Raw genomic sequence first — 21,382 nt, forward strand, 5'->3', positions numbered from 1 at the left:
GTAACCTATCGTTATTATTAAGTGTACTGCTAAGTTTGTTCTAGCCGACAAATGTACACCCACACACACACACACACACACACCACACATGAGTCAAACAGACATAGTCTGTTATAGAGAGAGAGAGAGAGAGAGAGAGAGAGAGAGAGAGAGAGAGAGAGAGAGAGAGAGAGAGAGAGAGAGAGATTGTTGTTTATTTCAATAAATCTGTTTTGTAACAAAGGAACACAGTGTATTTGACATCAAGTCACGAGGTCTGTGATATTCTTGTAGAGGGTTTGTAAGGCCGTCTAACTCAATCCAATGACGGTATTCGAATTAGCGCTGAAGGTCTCTGCGTGTTACTGTCTTTCCTCGCGGCAAAGTATTTTTGGTTAAATGCAATACATTTTCTCATGTATTAACTCGTTATTTCATCTGACTCCATAAATGAAAGGGGTTTTAATGATATCTGTGCATCATTAAATGTGAGCGAATGTTTTACTATTCTTTTAAACTATTGAATGAAAATAATTTCAAAGTCAATTAGAATAATCAAATATCACAATTTAATATGTCAGGTAAATGTATCATTACAATTTCATAACCAATTCAAAGATAATCAATGCAAAACATCAAATGCTTTAGAACAAAGAGGAAAAGTTTACCCGACAAAGAAATGCGTGAGGCTGAGAGTCTCGCAACTCTCAGCCTCACGGGCCTATCTCAAATATAGAAAAGGCCCCGAGCTCTCGCTGCGTTTCACTATATACCCAGACCTCATTTCAAATCTAAACATCATCCACAGTGGAAATTTACCTGTAAGTCACCATTTGCTAGCAGTGGAAAATTAGCATTCAGTCAAATGGTCAGAAGGTGTTAACTCAAAGACACACCCTCCAGTGTGGAAGATATTTCTAAACTTCCTAAGAACTTTATTACCTTTTGGTTTACTTCTTTGGGAATGAGACATTTGTACCAGTCGCACCAAGACATTTCAAATGATATCAAACATGTATAAAACTCGATGATAATCATTCACATTAAACCATTTAGATTCTTGTGTGAGTTTGGGAGATCTCTGCCAGGATGAAGAATGGGGGAGAGAAATGAAGATTAGGATGAGGGAGGTGAGACCTTCGTCTCAATAGTGCATGAGGGGGAGTTCAAATGTTAATTTCCTTTGTTTTCTCAGAGAGTGGCCCACTCTTAAAGTCCTTCCAGTTTTTCCAGTCTTACAGGTTGAACTGGTCCCATTTATATATATATATATATATATATATATATATATATATATATATATATATGGTATATAAAAACTGTGACGTAGTTAATCTGGTTTATTTCTTTTTTCTTTTTTTGGCTAGTATAGAAGTTCTGAATGGCCGCGGTAACTTAAACATTTAGTAGCCAAATTGACCGGTGAGTTTATTTCAAACCCTAGTTTCATGTAAATGTAGTGATGATATTTATATTACACATGCTCAGTTAGCCCCTTAAAAACATATTAAAAACATATTAAAAAGTATTTTGTAGTTCAAATGTATTGTAATATTTAGCCAAAACATGGTTGTTACTTGAAAGAGTTTCTTATTTCTTTTGCTAGTCTTTGTCTTTTCAGTCAATTTAAGTAGTGAAGACCCTGCCTGTGCACAAATAAAATAAAGAAACAAAATAACGTTAAATAATTAATTTTAATGAATGTTGAACTGCCCATGTGGTTGCAACATTTGACGGTCTATTCAAGCATAAATTAAACATATATTATCATATACACATGTTGCAGCAGTGTGGTTGGGTAGCTGACAGATGTGGGTTTAATAGGTTATTAAAATGTTGGCCAACCAATAGAGATACAGAAGGAAATGCAAAAAGTGTTGGAACCCTCCCCACTCTCCCCTACACAAGGCTAGTTACCCAAATCAAAAATGTATTTTATTGCATGACAGTTAAAGTAGCCTATGTTAATCTTAAAATCTGTTTAAAGTTAAAGCTAATACTTAATTAAATACAAGTATATATATTAACAAGTATATGTTAATTTTCCATCTCTGTTTTTTTGTGTTTATTTAAAATTAGACCAATCCGGTATTATTTTAATCATATATCTGTCATTTAACAGTTTAGATAGTTATTTAATGCTGATCTAACCAGCAGAAGACACTAGCCGGGTTTAAATCAGTTGTGCAGGTGGGGTGTGTTATAACACTGAATTGCAATGCCCCATATTAGGACTACGCTATTCTATACGCTATTCTATTCTATACTATTATGAATTATATTGAGAAAAAGGTGAATAAAGACTGATTTGTCAAGACTGAAAGTCAATTTTCAGAAATGATTCATTATTATTTTGTTTTGAACTATGCTGTATAGTTGTGTTTTCCGGTGTGTTCTCTGTCAAACTCAAAATTTGGTTTATTTTTAAATATCAAAAATGTATATTATTTTATTTGAAAAAGTGTAGTATTTTATTTAGAATATATTTTATTTTGTCTTGTATATTTTTGATTAGATCGGATAACATTTTATTCTGAAATATGGTCATGTTACAATGTGCCCCTCATATGTTACAATGTAGCCTACCCCACCTATGGGGCATGTTGTCACTTTTCACTTCCATTCTGTCGATTTAAATCAAGAAAAAAAGTACTGAAAAAATATAAAATACAGAAAACAAAATCACATAATTGCACTAGACGTGTGAAATAAATTTCTAAATTTCTAACATTACTAAATAAACTGGGCTAAACAAACTGAAAAAGTCAAAAAGCGTTAGGTTGAAAGTAAAGTAAAAATAGGCTACGTGAGCTATATCATAATCTGCGCTAGGCCGTATTGCCTTCCCAGCCAACATTTCTATGTGGGGCCCATATGGGTTTGAAATGGGCTGAAAAATGGGCCCCATGTAGGATTGTCCGCGGGTTACATAATGGCCCCATGTTAATTGCCCAGATGAATTTCATGTATGATTGGACTTGGTACTAGGTGGGACCCAAGTGGGCAACATGCACAAGACCCATCTCGGTCCCAACTTTAACCCAGTTGACATTTGTATGTGGGGCCCATGTGGGTTTAAATTGGGCTGAAAAATGGGCTCTTTATGGGATTGTCCGCGGGTTACATAATGGCCCCATGTTAATTGCCCAGATGAATTTCATATAGGATGGCACTTGGTATTAGGCGGGACCCAAGTGGGCAAAATGCACAAGACCCATCTCGGTCCCAGCTTTAACCCAGTTGACATTTGTATCTGGGGCCCATGTAGGTTTGAAATGGGCTGAAAAATGGGCTCTGTATGGGATTGTCCGCGGGTTATATAATGGCCCCGTGTTGATTGCCCAGGTGGATTTCATGTAGGATTGCACTTGGTACTAGGCGGGACCCAAGTGGGCAACATGCACAAGACCCATCTCGGTCCCAGCTTTAACCCAGCTGCTAATATTTGTATGTGGGGCCCATGTAGGTTTGAAATGGGCTGAAAAATGGGCTCTGTATGGGATTGTCCACGGGTACCATAATGGCCCCATGCCAACTGCCCACATGGATTTCATATAGGATGACACTTATAAACAGGTGGGCCCCAACTGGGCTACATGCACAAGACCCATCTTGGTCCCAGCTTTAGTTTTTTTTGTGGGTACTACAAGGTTACTACATGGGCTGAAATATGGGCTGTAAGTGGGTTTGTCCACGGGTTCCATGTTGGCCCCAGCAACTTACTCATTTAGGTTTTATGCAGGATTTCACAGGGCTTTAGGTGGGGCCCTACTAGGAATCATATGCATTTGGCCCAACTAGGGATCATCTGGGTTCCATCTAAATGAGTAGCAACACCACACAAACAAGTTTTAAAGCATTAGAGCACACAATGAAATTTAAATCTTTTCAAATTTCAATTTTATTGAAATTAACAATCATATTATGCTATATTCTGAAATTCCAGAGACAATATTTAAAGAAGCAGATTTATGTCAGATTAAAGAGTATCTCTTTAAAGTTATATACCTAATTGTTAAAATACATATTTTGAACCTCCAGTCTTTACTGAAATCTTTGAACAGGAAGTCAAAGGGGACAGTTAGAAGAAGCAGAAACGTCTCGGTTACGTATGTAACCCTAGTTCCCTGATAGGGAACGAGACGCTGCGTCAAACGCTGCGGGAACGCCCCTGCGTTGTGCGTCATGAAGCACGTATGGAATCAGCCCAATGGAGAGATGAAACGTCATAGGCGGGTGACGTCATCGACCAGGAAACTATAAAGCACCCCAAAAACACAAGCGCATTAGCTTCTGATAGGCTTGAAGGAAGCGCTAACGGGAGTGCCGGGAGTATGGCGGAGCGACGCAGCGTCTCGTTCCCTATCAGGGAACTAGGGTTACATACGTAACCGAGACGTTCGCTTTCAAGGGAACTTCGAGCTGCGTCAAACGCTGCGGGAACGCGAATACCCACGTCGCCATAGGACCAAATGACCGTCATGTGAGACTAGCGCACAGAGGACGAGAGCACCTGTGCCCCAGGGGTAGAGCTTAAGTCTAGGTCATAGAACTTAATAAAAGTATGCGGTGAAGACCATCCAGCCGCATCACAAACATCACTCAGGGAAACCCCCGACAAAAGAGCTTTAGAAGCAGCCATACTCCTGGTAGAGTGAGCTCGGACAACCAAAGGTGAAGGCTGGCCAGCCGACTCATAAGCAAGTGAGATAGCCTCAACCACCCACTTGCTCATTCTCTGTTTAGACGCCGGACACCCTTTCCTGGGTGGCCCGAAACATACAAAAAGTTGTTCTGATTTCCTCCACAGGGCAGCTCTGTGGACATAAGCGTCTAATGCCCTAACAGGGCAGAGTGAATTAAGTTTCTCCTGGTCCGATGACATAAATGGAGGAGGACAGAAAGCCTGCAGAACCGTAGGTCTAACAATATTAGTAGGAACCTTAGGAACGTAACCTGGTCTAGGATGCAGAAAAGCTTTAACCATGCCAGGTGCAAATTCCAGGCACGAGGGTGAAACCGACAGAGCCTGCAAATCTCCGATTCTTTTTAGTGAAGAGATAGCAAGCAAAAAGATAGTCTTAAAAGTGAGAAACTTCTCGGGAACTTCTTCGATAGGTTCAAAAGGAGCTAGGGAAAGACCTTCTAATACAATGGCCAGATCCCAAGTCGGCACCCTCGTACGAACTGCTGGCCTCAGCCTCAAAGTGCCACGGAGGAAACGAGTTATAAGCGGGTGTCTCCCAAGAGAAACTCCACTGAAAGGGACGTGGTAAGCAGCTAGTGCCGCCACATACACCTTTAGTGTGGAGGGGGATAACCCTGTGGAGAAGCGCTCCTGCAGGAATTCCAGCACTGCACCCACTGGGCAGTTAACTGGGTCCTGCAGGTGTTCTCCACACCAAGAAGTGAAAAGTTTCCACTTCAAGGCATAAAGCTTCCTCGTGGATGGAGCTCTGGAGTTAAGAATGGTCTCAACAACCTCGGTTGAGAGACCGGAGTCTATGAGCTGGGCCCCCTCAGAGGCCAAGCCCACAGTTTCCACAATTCTGGGCCAAAGGAGCTCCACCACCTCGGGGTGGAGTCTCCATTCCCCTGGCCTCGGCCCCTGCCTCGACAGGGAGTCTGCTACCACATTCAAATACCCAGGGAGATACATTGCTCTCAGAGATAGTAGCTTCCCTTGGGACCACAGGAGGATCTGACGGGCCAACTTGTAAAGCCGGCGAGACCGCAGGCCCCCCTGATGATTTATATAAGAGACCACCGACGTGTTGTCTGATTGAACTAACACATGATGGCCTCTCAGGTCTGTTAGGAAGTGTTTCAGAGCCTGAAACACAGCCAACATCTCTAGACAATTTATGTGCCACGAAAGATGATGATCCTGCCACAGACCTTGGGCTGGGCGACCACTCATGACCGCCCCCCACCCTGTGAGGGAAGCATCCGTCGTTAGCGTTATGCGACGACAAAGAGCCCCCAGCACAGGACCTTTGGATAGGAACCAAGTTTCTCTCCACATGACCAGAGCACGAAGGCAGCGCCGCGTGACTTTGAACGTGCGGAGCGGATTTCCCCTCGGGGAGAATCCCTTGGTCCTGAGCCACCACTGTAGCGGTCTCATGTACAACAGGCCGCAAGGTATAACGTTGGACGCTGCTGCCATCAGACCCAACAGTCTCTGAAACTGCTTGACAGTGAGTAGCTGGCCTAGCTTCACTTGTTTCACAGCTGAGAGAATCGAAGCGATGCGGGTCGGAGAGAGTCGCGCCCGCATCGATACCGAATCCCAAACGACACCCAGAAAAGTGGTCTTCTGGGAAGGAGATAATACACTTTTCTTTGCGTTCAGCCTCAACCCCAACTTTCTGATATGAGCGAGGACGACATCTCGATGCCGAACCGCCATCTGCTCGGTCTGAGCTAAAATCAACCAATCGTCGATGTAATTGAGAATACGAATGCCCTGAAGCCTCAGAGGCACTAGTGCTGCATCCATGCATTTCGTGAAAGTGCGGGGAGATAAAGCTAGGCCAAACGGAAGAACCCTGTACTGGTACGCCTCGCCCCCGAAGGCGAACCTCAGGAACTTCCTGTGTTGTGGAAGGATGGACACATGGAAGTATGCGTCCTTCAGATCTATCGTGACAAACCAGTCCTCGGACCTGATTTGAGACACGATCTGCTTGATAGTGAGCATCTTGAATTTTAGCTTCCCTACCGAGCGATTCAATATGCGCAGGTCTAAAATTGGACGCAACCCCCCATCCTTCTTTGGAACGATGAAATATCGGCTGTAATAACCTGACTCCAAACTGGGAGGAGGAACCCGTTCTATAGCCTCTTTTTGAAGGAGCGTTTTCACCTCTTGTTCCAATACCAGAGCCTGCTCGGGGCCCACCACTGTGTGCAGAACCCCTCTGAATTTTGGTGGACGACACCTGAACTGGATAGCATAACCCTTTTCTACTGTCTGCAGGACCCAATGAGATATTTTTGGAAGGCTTTTCCACTCTGCCAGAAATTCTACTAAGGGTACCAGCCTCTCGAGACTGGCCTCTGGTGTAACTTGAGCAGCAGACGCAGCGCCCTGTAACGGCGCACCGGCAGGGAACAACTGGTCTGACCGCTCTGAGACCCTCCTCAGAGGGAGCGAGCGTCCCTCGGGAAAGCGCTCGCTGGGATCGTCTGTGCCCCGGCATAAAGGCGGGGTTGGCAGAACGAGCCCCTGAGGGCACCGAGGAGGAATGGGCACCGTAAAAAGAGGTGAACACCTTTCCGCCTCGGTGGGGACCACCCTCAGCATCCTGAACGGCTTGGCGTCAGGACTTCTTCTTAGCCGAAGCCTTCTTAGCCAATATAACTGTCCTCAGATCAGTTCTACTGGGAGAAGGCTTCGGCTGAGAGTGTCGCGGCTGAGCCCACTGTCCAGCAGGGGGAGCACGAGACGCGACACTCTGCCTCTGCTGCGCTCTATGTGATGAGCTCGAAGACGGCCGGGGCTGCTCCCGCCCAGCAGCCCCAGGGACATGAACTTTAAGGGGAAGAAACTTTTTAAAAGCTGCAGTTTGTTTCTTTTCTTCTTGGAATTTATCGATAACTGAATTCACAGCATCACCAAACAACCCCATGGGAGAAAGAGGAGCATCTAAAAGAAAAGCTTTTTCTCTCTCTTTAATATTAGTCTGATTTAACCACAAATGTCTTTCTGCGGCCACCAGAGCTGCCATAGAACGACCCATTAATTTGGCCGATTCTCTGGTGGCACGCAGGGATAAATCAGCAGCCTGACGCAGTTCGCGAACTACGTCAGTACTGACCTCCTCACTCTCACTCATGTCCCTTAGCAGATCAGCCTGGTATGCCTGCAAGATTGACATAGTATGCAGACATGACGCAGCCTGACCTGCTGCCGAATATGCTTTACCCACCAAAGCCGAAGTGTTTCTTAAAGGCTTGGTGGGTAATGCCGGTGCCTTAAAAGATGATGCTGCTTCGGGGGAGAGATGGCTCGCAAGCGTCTCTTCCACACGAGGCAAAGCACCATAACCATGAGCCTTGGCTCCCATAATATTAGCGTATGTTGAAGTCTGGGGACTAAACACTCTATATGACACCGGTTTTCTCCATGATTTCGACACCTCGGTGTGGAGATCATGGAAAAACGGCAGGCACCGGCGTGGAGGCTGCACACGTGACGGCAAAAATCTCTCATCCAACTTTGATTTAGAAACAGACTCCTGTCTAGTCACTGGCCATTCAATATTAAGTTTTTCAACAGCTCTTGTTAACACCTCCATAAGCTCATCACTCTCAGGAGTGTGGGGTGGCGAATCCTCCACATCTCCCTCAACACTAACAACATCAAGTTCCTCAGAACTGGATAGCTGCAGCATTGGTGCCTCAGCCCGAGCGGAAGAAACCGCAGCGCGTGCTTCCGAACCCGGGACTGAGGCACTGGATCTCACAGGTGAAGGGAGAGATAAGGCAGAGCCCGTCTCAAACCCCGCTGTGAGATCCATCTGCGATCCCCACGATAAGCGCCGCCGCTCTGCCTCGGCAGAAGCGGGACCCGAACCGCGGGGAGCGCGCACCGAACCGCTCTCCTCAAAGAGCGATCGGCGGGAGCGGAGCGTCCTTAAAGGCAAACGCTCGCAATGCTCACAGTCTGCTCCCTCGAGAGCAAACTGGGCATGCTGAACTCCCAAACAAACAACACAAAGATCATGTGTATCCCCGCTCGTTAAATAACGCGAGCAGGGAGGAACACACTTTCTAAACTGCTGTTCGTCCGCCATAATCTCTCAATATATATATATATAGGGATAAATTGTTTGTGTGGTGCAGGGTATGTAAGACAGACAATATCACACAGGGACAGATTCACATGTAGCGCGACTGAAAGCACAGAAGCTAATGCGCTTGTGTTTTTGGGGTGCTTTATAGTTTCCTGGTCGATGAAGTCACCCGCCTATGACGTTTCATCTCTCCATTGGGCTGATTCCATACGTGCTTCATGACGCACAACGCAGGGGCGTTCCCGCAGCGTTTGACGCAGCTCGAAGTTCCCTTGAAAGGGAACTATACATTTATCAGTACAGCTTACACTGCAGACAGTCATTTGTGTTTCTTGCCAGTTGATCTGTGCAGTCTTCTTAAGAGCCTCTGCAAAACAAGAGGGTTTTTAGAGATTATGATTTTAGAGAAATCATGTTACTTACACGTCACAATACCTTATGAAAGAATAACAACTTTTACTCAGGATAAAACACAAAAACAGCAAAAAACTTCAATTGGAATGGTTATGGTATTGGAATGTCACTGGAAGGGCATTTGGGAAATCAATAGAGAATTACTGTTTATTTATTCAGATTATTCTGATTTCATTTTGTATTAACAAAACCAGTTTTTAAAGTATGAATATGCGTGTTTGAAAGCATCACTTCATTCAATGATCCAAGTTAACCATTAAAAAATGTATAAACAAAAATAATAATAATACATTATTTGTCTCAAGACTTTGTCATTTTAATATTAGGTACTAGTTTCTCACAATCAGATTCTCAGTCCATGATAGAATGAATGGGGAGACAAAATTATGCATAATAAAGTATTTTAATTATTTTGATTGCTAACGATTTATGATTGCTTTTAAACGTAAAAATATAAAAATATTATTCTTTGTGTCTTTGGAAAATAATTAAGGTGATCACATGTGTGGATGATTCTTAAATTTCCAGGACCTGAAATAGGTAAATTTAAGTCTGCTTTTTAAACAACGGAGGATGGTTAGTTTGTGACAACAGCAGGAAACTGCATATTCGTGCAGTGCGTGCACGGCAAAAGATTAAAATAGATTTTAAGCTTGTGACTTTTAAATGCACATTAATCCGATGACTTAGCATTCATATAAAAACTATGTTCAGATTCATCAATCAGAATGATTTCATTCTGATCAAAACAAAAAATGTCGATGTGAAGTGGCTACTGACAGCACCAACGCAGATATACATGTTCACTGTGATCTTACTTGACAAAGGTTTAAGACAAATTGTTGTCATTTAGAAAAATATTGCGTGGGTATTTGAATCAAGATCAAAATCTTTCAACAATTGCAGCTCTAATTTCTGATAATATATGTGGCTCTGTATATTTCTGATATGTAGAGATAGAGAAACTTTAAAATTAAAATTAGCCCATGATTAATTCACCCTCAAGCCATCCTAAGTGTATGTGACTTTCTTCTTTCAGATGAATACAATCAGAGTTATATTAATAAACACCCTGACGCTTACAAGCTTTATAATGGCAGTGGATTGCAACCATCAGATTGAAGCTCAAAAAAGTGCATCCATCCATTATATAAGAACGCCACAGGCTCCGGGGGGTTAATAAAGGCCTTCTGAAGCAAAGCCATGAGTTTGTGTAAGAAAAATATTCATATTTAAAACTTTATAAAGTAAAATAACTAGCTTTCGGCCAAACGAACATACGTATTCCACTTCAGGGTAAAACGCAACTTATGCGAGTAATGCGACGTACTGTTGATATTAATGCTACACCATGATGCACTACGCTACTTCTGACGTCACAAGTTGCGCTTTATAGGCAAGTAGACTGCGTATGGCCGTTTGGCCGGAAGCTAGTTATTTTACTTTATAAAGTTGTAAATCTGAATATTTTTCTTACACAAACTGATAAGTCCTTTAAAAGAAAGATTTAATTTGTACCATTCCTTTAAACAATTTTAAACAAAGCGTATTTAAATTGTACAAACATTTGCCATTATAAAACATTCAGACAACATGAACAAATGGTCCCCAATAGCTCCCTAGGTGCCGCAGAAAAAACAGCTGCCCACTGCTGCCGGTGTGTGTTCACAGTGTGTGTGTTCAATACTCACTGTGTGTGTGTGTGTGTGTGTGTGTGTGTGTGTGTGTGTGTGTGTGTGTGTGTGTGTGCACTTGAATGGGTGAAATGAAGAGCACAAATTCCGAGTATGGGGACCCCATAGTTGGCTACGTCACGTCATATCACACAATTGTAGCTTTAAAAAAGCGAATTGGTACACCAAAATCAAACAAACAATTACAATTAATAATTTTACCTGTAGCCACATTTATCCTGTTATGACACGTCTGAGGGTCTTTCCCTTGATGTTCTTCAGTGAACTAAATAAAGGACTGATGATGGTGACATGTTCTCCTTTCTTTGTCACTTCATAGGAAGAAAGACAAAAGGATAAAAAGTTACTCAGATTTGTCACTGGTAGAGGGAATTACTTTTGATGATGAGAATAATACTTTTAACTAAATAATATATTAATCCCAATGTGAGGTTTAGAAGCAATGGTTAAAATTGACTAACATCTTACTGAAGTTGATAATAGTGGTGGATTTGTCTCTCTGGGGTGTCTGTTCTCGCCAAAAAATCTTCTTCCAGTGATTGATTATATATATATATATATATACACTCAGAAACTGGTATCTACAAAAACATAAGAGATTTAGACCAATACTATTTCTTAACTCTTCTGTAGATTCCAGTGTTTCAGAGTGTAAATGACTGTTTTGTCAGTCACTTTACTCATTCGGATGCTCCTTCCCTAGTAAAAAATAAAATAAATAACAAACCTAGGCAAAAATATATTTAAAACACATTTATTTTATACTTATTATACTTAAAATACATTAACATGTTTATTGACACATCACCTAAGACTTATAATGAATTTATAATTAAACTTTATTTGGAGCATTTCTTTAGTACACAATGCACTTTTTTATATTAAAGGGTTAGTTCGCCCATTTAAGACATGAAGTTGTATGCAATCCTTACCAGCACTATAGTGTATACACACTGACCCACTCTGTTGTCACCCCCCTGGTCCGAGTTCTGACCGCTGGAAGTTTTTGAATGAAGTAATCCCGGCTACTTTCCGGGGCCACAAAACTGTGCGTTTTTACATGAAAAAAAGATTTGCGTTTCAAAGCTTGATTAATTTAACACAAAAAAAAAAAACGCCGGGCAAAATTCATACCTCAGTTTTAATGCGGCACTATTTTCCTTCCGTTTCTATCAATCCGCGCTGCTGTCAATGTCAACAGTGCGCACGTGACAATCAGCTCTTCCATAGTGTTTACACAATCGATCGACAACAAGGTAAAAAATATTAAATTAACAATGGTGCGAACTTGTAAATTCCCAGGCTGTGACAACAAGGATGTGCCGGGATCAAAGTTCAAATTTCATCGTTTTCCTGTATCAAATATGAATATGAGACAGCTTTGGCTGGTTGCCATCGGCTACTCAGCGGGAGCTAAATTATCTCGTCAATTGAAAGGTTTTGCATCTGTGGCATGATGAGTTCCCATTCGTGGCAGCAATAGCTTTCAACCTCTGTTGGCATAACTTCACAATTGGAACAAGTGCACCACCATTTGTCATTCATCCTGCCTCTTGCTACAGCTGTGGTGGGCCCAGCATCAGATTGGACAACTTCTCTGTCCTCTCGCTCTCTCTCTTCCCGTTCTTTGTCCATCTGCTCAAGTTCGGCATCGGTATACTCCGGTTCATAAAGATATCCCTTTGTCGTTGAGTTAAAATTACTGTCTTCATCTGATCCGTCTGACACTGTGCTAAAATTAGTTTCATCATCTGAAGTTTCGTAGTCGGACATGTTGTCGGCGAGTCGCGCTATCAACAGCTAATCGTCACGTGCGCACTGTTGACATTGACAGCAGCGCGGATTGATAGAAACGGAAGGAAAATAGTGCCGCATTAAAACTGAGGTATGAATTTTGCCCGGCGTGTTTTTTTTGTTTTAAATTAATCAAGCTTTGAAACGCAAATCTTTTTTTCACGTAAAAACGCACAGTTTTGTGGCCCCGGAAAGTAGCCGGGATTACTTCATTCAAAAACTTCCAGCGGTCAGAACTCGGACCAGGGGGGTGACAACAGAGTGGGTCAGTGTGTATACACTATAGTGCTGGTAAGGATTGCATACAACTTCATGTCTTAAATGGGCGAACTAACCCTTTAAGACAAATATTTGTTTTTAAATAGGCCTATCTGAAGTGTATATATCTTTCTTCTTTCAGATGAATACAATCAGAGTTATATTAATAAACACCCTGACGCTTACAAGCTTTATAATGGCAGTGGATTGCAACCATCAGATTGAAGCTCAAAAAAGTGCATCCATCCATTATATAAGAACGCCACAGGCTCCGGGGGGTTAATAAAGGCCTTCTGAAGCAAAGCCATGAGTTTGTCTAAGAAAAATATTCATATTTAAAACTTTATAAAGTAAAATAACTAGCTTCCGGCCAAACAAACATACGGATTCCACTTAAGGATTAAGCGCAACTTATGCGAGTAATGTGACGTACTGTTGATATTAACACTATTAATAAAGTGTACCTAAAGTATACTTGCAATAGTTTCACTTTAGTAATCAAATACACTTAATCTCAGCACTACTTCCAGATAACTAGAGTGCATTAAGTACAACATTTGTTGTTCTTATTGACTTTAAGTTTATAATTTAGAATACCAAAGTACAATTGCAACGTATTTATATTAAGTACATAAATATGTAAATGTCTTTGTAGTAAACTTGGCATAAAATAAATGTTTCAAATATATTTTAGTATTTTTTTCACTAGGGTTTTCTTGTGTTTGAATTTTAAACTAGCTGACAACATTGACCTCAGAGGCTACAACATTAAATATGTGCTAATACGCTAATCGCGATTAGCATCTTACTATAATCAAAGGTGTGCTTTGATGAAGCACACCTTTACTGTCAATGGTACACACACACACACATATACGCAGGTTGTAGTATGTCCGTTATAAAACTCTCGTGTGTACACAGAACATTTCTAGGAAATGAACTCCATTAACACAAAATGTGTTTATCTGTATTATATATTCTACCTTGAACTATATTAACACTCTCATCCACTTATTGTAATACCTAATGTTTAAAATGTTTTAATGTTTAAAAAGATAAAAAATGTTTATCTTACCTGACATGCCAATATGTTTGCAGGACCTCACACATCCAGTCCGACCTTCCTCTGTGTTCACATCAGCTTCTGTTCTCCTCCGTTTACATTTCACAACGCAAATTAGTTCAACATAATAATTAATATTTTTTTTTATTCAGTATTATTAACAATATAATACAACAACATCTGTTTATGCCAGGGTTGATACACAAAATACACTACTAAAACAGACATACAAGACAAACAATAACCATAAAATAAAAATAAAAAATAAAACAAGACCAAATTATATAAAAGGAGGCAAATTAAACATATTTAGAGAGTACAAGATCGGTCTTAATAGCCTTTCTATTTTTAAGACCTCTTACAGTGGTTTGATATTGTTTTAGCTCTGCTAAAAGGTGTTCAAAATTTGGTTTGGACTCTGCCCATTTCTTCTTATGAATATGGAATTTTCCTAAGACTAAAAACAATTGGACAAAAAAAGAAAAATCCTTATCTGTTCCACCATCTTCGAAGTAAATAAACACATCTTTTCCCCTCAATGTTAAAGTTTGTCCCGTTTTACGTCTTATATAGTTTTCAACATCTCTCCAAAATATCTTACTGTATGTACAATCATAAAACAGATGACAAATTATTTCATCATAATTACCACAAAAGGTACAGGAATATTCAATATCAATTTTAAATCTCTCTAAAGTTTTCTTTGCTGGGTATATTCTATGTACAATTTTATAAGACACCTCCTTTATTTTATTATTTAAGAGGAACTTGTCCCCAATTAACCACATTCTTTCCCATTTGATTTCTTCAAACTGAGAAGCCCAAAAGGATCGTGCTGCAGGAAGTGTTTTAGTGTGCATTAGATTCCTAATGTGTTTGGACATTTTTTGGTAGTGATGTCAATGTCGCCAAGGAAAATTTCTTGTGTTGTCAAATAACTGCCACTTACAACAGTTGAGTTATATTTTAAAAACTGAATGATATTTCTTGGCACAGCATCAAAAACGATAGCATATTCCTTAGGGGAGACAGGAAATTTTGCTTTTGAAAGAAACTCGTCGTATGTTAGTAACTGACCTTCTGTGTTCATGAGTTGTTCAACTAATAGAATGCTGTTATCAACCCATCTTTGGTAATATATAGATTTATTTTTATATTGAATATTCCTGTTGTTCCAAATATAACATTTTGTGGGAGAAAAATTGTGTTTGTAGACCATATTCCAGGCTAACAGGGCATGCTTGTGAAAGTTGGCCAACTTCACAGGTAACTTCTCAATTTTAAAGTCACATTTCAACAAGAAGTTTAAACCTCCCAGTGAATCAAAAATGTATTTGGGAAAGGTGTTCCAAATGGTCTCTGCTTCCTTAATTAAATTACATAACCATCTCACCAAAAAGGAATTACTTAGGGTTTCAAAGGTCAACACTTCAAGACCACCATCTTTCCTTAAATTACATAAAATATCTTTACGCAAATAATGGGATCTATTCCTCCAAATGAAATTAAATAAGATCTTATCAAGTTTTTTATATACACTAGCTGGCATTCCCATGGATAAAGATAGATAGACGGCACGTGATATCCCTTCTGCCTTAGACAATAAAACTCTGCCGTTCAGTGACAAATCCCTCATCAACCATATATTAAATCTATTCCTTATTTTCTCTACTATGGGGTCAAAATTGAGATTGCAACGCCTTTTTTCATTTTTATCAATGATAACCCCCAAGTATGTTATTGTATTTTTAACAGGAATCCCACTTATTTCTGATAAGTCACATTCCTTTAGTGATAACAAGGCGGATTTATTTAGATTCATTCTTAAACCCGAGACTTCTGAGAATTTTGTGATAGAATCAATTGCTTTGATGACCTCGTGCTTATTACGGAGAAATAATGCCGTGTCATCTGCTAACTGTGAAATTTTAAATTCTGTACCTAATGTCAATATACCTTGGAACTGGGCATTTTTAATATGTCTGGCCATAATTTGTGTAACAAGGAGAAAAAGAAAAGGGCTAAGGGGACATCCTTGTCGTATTCCACGACCGACCTCAAATCTAGGAGTTGTGCCATGCGCAAGTTTAACTGAGCTATTACATCCTCTGTATAGAGTTTGAATAGCCTTTAAAAACTGTTCTCCAAAACCAAAGCATTTGATCGTTTTTAACATAAATTGATGACTAACTGTGTCAAATGCTTTATAAAAATCGACAAATAGTACAAAACTATCATCTACTACATATTCATTGTAATCAATCATATCCAAAATCAAACGTATATTACTACCTATATTCCGGCCTGGCATAAAGCCTGATTGTTCTTCATCAATTATATCATCTAACCCTGATTTTAATCTTTTAGCAAAAATTAGTGCAAATATTTTAGCATCATTATTCAATAAACTAATCGGTCCCCAATTTTCAATATTTAATTTATCTTTGTTTGGTTTGGGAATCAGTTTAATAAGTCCTTGTCGCATAGTTGGTGGGAGTTCCCTTTTCTTAATGGCTTCTATATAAACTTTAACTAAAAAAGGAGCTAACAATTGGTCAAAAACCTTGTAGAATTCACTTATCAGCCCATCATTCCCTGGCGATTTATTTTCTTTTAGAGAGGCAATACATTTTTGCACTTCTGATAAACAAATCTCTCTGTCACAAACTAATTTAAAGCCATCATCAATGACATCAATATAATTTTGTTTACTTTTTAGGAAGAGATCCATGTTTTTTGCATTTTCGACATCAGTAGAGTACAATCCTTGATAAAAATCAGCAACGTATTTTGAAATCTGCATCTTATCATCACAGACCACATCATTGATTTTCAATTTACTTAGGGATGATACTTCAAAGTTTCTTTTCTCTAGATTAAAGAAATATTTAGTGCATTTTTCCCCTTTTACAAGCCATTTCCTCCTAGATCTGACAAAAGCCCCTTTAGCTTTGTCTTCGTACATCTTGTCCAATTTAAGTTTTAAAGAAGTTAGTTCTGTAAATTCACATCCAGTTAAATTAACTTTCTCTGATAGCTTTATTAATCTAGTGATAACTCTGGATTCTTCCTCTCTCTTATCTTTGGCTATTTTCTTCCCTAGTATTATAGCTAACTTACGAACTTCAAATTTCATTAGCTCCCAGCAGCTTCCAAAGTTGTCATCAAGATTAGCTTTTCTCCAATATTTTCTAATTATTACGGCGGCATCATCCTTAAATTGTTTATTTTGTAATAGCATTTGGTTTAATTTCCAATAATCTCTGTTTGGTCTGTAACTAAGTATTATTAAATCTATCTTTATATAAATGGCTTGGTGATCTGTGAGAACAGTAGGTTCTATATGAACTGAAACCCTCTTGTCATCGCTCTCCGAAGAGATCAACCAGAAATCTATACGGGACTGCTGTGACCTATCTTTATTACTCCAAGTATATATGCTTTTGTTGGGATTTTTGTGTCTCCAGATATCGACAAGACTCATCCTTTGACATACATTCTCCAACTCATCTGAAGAACTGTTTCTTGTAGGCCATCTATCCAGATTTCCATCCATAAGTGTATTAAAATCACCTCCCCATATAATCTTGGCAGTAGGAAAAGTTGTAATCAGCTGGTTAATTTTATTTTCTATTGTTGTAAATAATAACTTGTTGTCTTTTTTGTTGTTACACGCATATATGTTTATAATAATGAATTGGGAATGATCTACATCACCAACCAGTATTACCCACCTCCCATTTGAATCTGCTAAATGTTTAATAATGTGCCCTTTGAAGTTTCCCTGTAAAATAGCGACCCCTGCTGACCGGTTACTCCCAAATGAAAACCATATATTTTTCCCCCATTGACTCTTCCAAAAAGAAATATCCGAATTAGTAGCATGAGTCTCCTGTATAAAATAAAAATCAGCACCTTTGTTTTGAAAAAATAAAATTAAACATTTCCTTTTCAATTGGTCTCTAGCACCTCTGGCATTTACAGAAAGAACAGATACAGACATAAAAACTCAGAACAAATAACGTTAACTGTATGAACTTCTTTGCAAAAAACTGCAGAGATAACTGCTCTAATGTAATCATTAGCTGCCTCAATGTCCCTTATTACACATGGGGGGTTACCGATATGGTTGCACTTCAACAGAGTATACAGGATCTTTCCTTTTCAGGTGTCTTTAATTTCATTTCCATTCACAAATGCTCTGATCCCCACGAAATAAGCCTTCTCTCCTCTCTTTCTTGCCGCTTCTACAGTTGGCCAGAGCCGGGCCGCGAATGGCTCTGTCTTCAGCGGTCAGGTCTTCTTTGAAACGAAGCTTCTTGCTGCTCAGGAACTCACTCTTCTTAGATGCCCTCCAGATTAAGTCTCTCGCTGTTCTCGACACAAACCGGATGATCACTGGTCTTGGTTGCTGATTGGAAGTGCCATCTTTGCGTCTTCCAATTCTGTGGACAACGTCGATTGCCTCCATCACTGCTCCAACTTCACTAGCCGACAGCACCGCACGGCAAACCTCTTGCACACGAGACTTCAAGTTGTCATCCTCTCTCTCTGGGATCCCATGCAAACGTAGGTTCTGTCGTCGGCTGTACCGTTCACTCTCATTTACTTTAGTTTCCATTTCACTGACTTTTCTCTGGAGTGTCTCACATGAAGCTTTTAAGATGCTATTCTGCTTTTTCAGATCTGCCACTTCTTTATGACAAAAGTCCAAGGACTTTTTCAAACCATCTATCTGGACTGTATTGTAGTGTACCGCCTTGTCTGTCTGATCCGCCCGTTCGTTTATCTTGTCTATGACAGCAGAGATGATGGTATCCTGAAGTTCCAGAAGCGATGGCTGTTCTTCGTTGCCTCTTGCCTTTTTTATTTGAGGTTTTGTAGGCGTGTTAGGAGATGAGACACACTCCTCAGAAACACTGGCCTGGCATGCATAAGAGTGTATTTCTCGGGCAGTCCGTTTTTACTTAATTGTCGCCACTTCCATTGCGCTGTTCTACTAGCTGCAGAGTTAGCAATGACTAGCTTGAATAATAAGACGCTATTTTTCCGAAAACCGGCAGAAAAAAAACTATGAAATGCAATAACACTACAGTCGAGCAATCAATGAAAAAAAATTTTAGCAGAAAAATTAAGTTCTAAATGTTAATTTGAGCAGCAATCTTCAACAGTCATTACAGGTCTATTCAAAACGCGTCTGGTCTCGCTGCCATCTTGAATCGGCCCTCGACTGGGTAATCTTGCCGAGCAGTAGCACACACACGTCGTCATCAACTCAAACTGACGACGTATTTTCAAAAATGACCAGTAAAAAGGCGCGCACAGTTGTCATTGGGCAGTTACGTAGATGACAGTCAGATTAACCAATCATGACCAAAGAAGGTGAAACAACCAATATCAATTGTTTCAGCGTGGTAATGGAAAAGTGTACTTTTCTTCTTTTCTTTCTATTTTTTTTTTAAAGAAATGTGTGTTTAGTTTTATATGTAAACTATATTATTTGATTAGTTGGTCAAATAGTGTTTTGATGACAGTGTGTGAATAAAAATGCAATCCTGCGCTTTAGGCACACACAAAATTGTAAATTCAAACAAAATCACACAGGGAAAAAAAGTTTCTGCTGCACTTCTCTCTTGAAATTATACATTATTATTATTATTGTTAATAATATGATTATATTTTCACATAAATTTAGATTTTTGAAGTGGTGTTTTGATCAAAATATTGTACAATGCTAAAATAATAACAAAATAATAATTAGAAATAATAATAATTCAGAGGTTATCTATTTCTTGAAGACATTACAAAAAACTTTTTCAACTGTTTAGCATTAAACGTTATATTAAACGTTACACAACGTTAAAAAAAACTGACATTATTTCAACCATATTTTAACCTTGAGGGTCAGTCGTGCCAACTACGACTGAAAAGAAAAGTCTGTACTGTTGACCTCAAAAGAAAACTGAACACAAAACACAATATGCTAAATGAATGAAACTGCACTTTATTCTCTATTCCTGTATATGCTGCAAATATGATTTCTGACATTGGATTTTTCCTTCAAATCATGAATTTTCATTATTTCTTTCTTTACTTGTGCTATTTCATCATCTGAACTGATGTGCCCCTTTTAATAATCAAACCCTAACCCTAACCCTAACTCCAATATTCAAAATCTCTAGAATTACATTGTCACTTACCGACTGACCAGAAAACTCTGGAGTATCTCCATTGAATAAGGGCATATGGCTGTTGCGGGGTTTTATTTCTTCTACCCATCTCTAAGCCATTATAATTCCATTATTTTGATAATTAGCTTCTGTAACCTGTTCTTCATATTGTAAAGTGACCATTTTCTGGATATTTTGAACCATTTGTATAGATTTTAAAATAACTATATGGAGATAAGCATTTTGCAGTAACTGACAAAATCACACAACTAAAAGTTGACACTTTGAATATTTAATGTCAATGTTGGAACTAATGTCTGCTGAACACCAACACTCCAGGACTGGATTTGAAGAGCCATGGCCTATACTGTACCCACATACACTATATTGCCAAAAGTATTGGGACACCCGTCCAAAACATTGAATTCTGGTGTTTCAATCACTTCCATGGCCACAGTTGTATAAAATCAAGCACCTAGGCATGCAGACGCTTCTACAAACATTTGTGAAAGAATAGGTTGCTTTCAGGAGTTCAGTGAATTCAAGCATGGTACCAGGTTTCCACCTGTGTAATTAAGTCCATTTGTGAAATTTCCTCACTACTTGTTTTAATGATTGTACAGATATGTTATTTACAAGTGTATAGTTTATGATGTAATTTACAGATGCACAATTTATATTTATTACATAATTCATTATTATATTCACAATTATACTTGTATGTATTTCCCCATTCCGGACCCATATAGAGATTACCTATGTGGTTACTACCTTGGGCCAATGTAGGCAGCCTATATGGGCCTGATTGTGTTTATCCTTGTCTGACCCATATGGTTTATCAAAGTGGGTCCCATATGTTTTTCCCATTCATAACCCATATAGAGATTACCTATGTGGGTACTACCTTGGGCCCATGTAGACAGCCTATATGGGACTGATTGTGTTTGCCCATGTCTGACCCATATGGTTTGTTCAAGCGGGCCCCATATGTTTTTCCCATTCATAACCCATATAGAGATTACCTATGTGGGTCTTAGCTTGGGCCCATGTAGGCAGCATATAGGACTGATTGTGTTTGCCCATGTATGACCCATATGGTTTGTTCAAGCGGGCCCCATATGTTTTTCCCATTCATAACCCATATAGAGATTAGCTATGTGGGTCCTAGCTTGGGCCCTTGTAGGCAGCCTATATAGGACTGATTGTGTT

The 21,382-nt window shown here is 39.5% G+C and overlaps 1 long non-coding RNA gene across 1 annotated transcript; it reads right to left on the minus strand.

Annotated features, from left to right (window-relative positions):
* Window positions 1-11,097: 11,097 nt before the first annotated feature.
* On the minus strand, window positions 11,098-11,476 carry LOC143712674 (uncharacterized). Its single transcript, XR_013195045.1, has 2 exons — window positions 11,350-11,476; window positions 11,098-11,199 (listed from the first exon to the last, which is right to left on the minus strand). It is a non-coding gene; the product is annotated as an uncharacterized LOC143712674 (long non-coding RNA).
* Between the last annotated feature and the right edge of the window lie 9,906 nt (window positions 11,477-21,382).

The sequence above is a fragment of the Siphateles boraxobius genome, unplaced genomic scaffold (assembly GCF_051911475.1).
Source record: "Siphateles boraxobius isolate OS27281-9 unplaced genomic scaffold, OSU_SipBor_1 50, whole genome shotgun sequence".
Classification (NCBI taxonomy): Eukaryota; Metazoa; Chordata; class Actinopteri; order Cypriniformes; family Leuciscidae; genus Siphateles; species Siphateles boraxobius.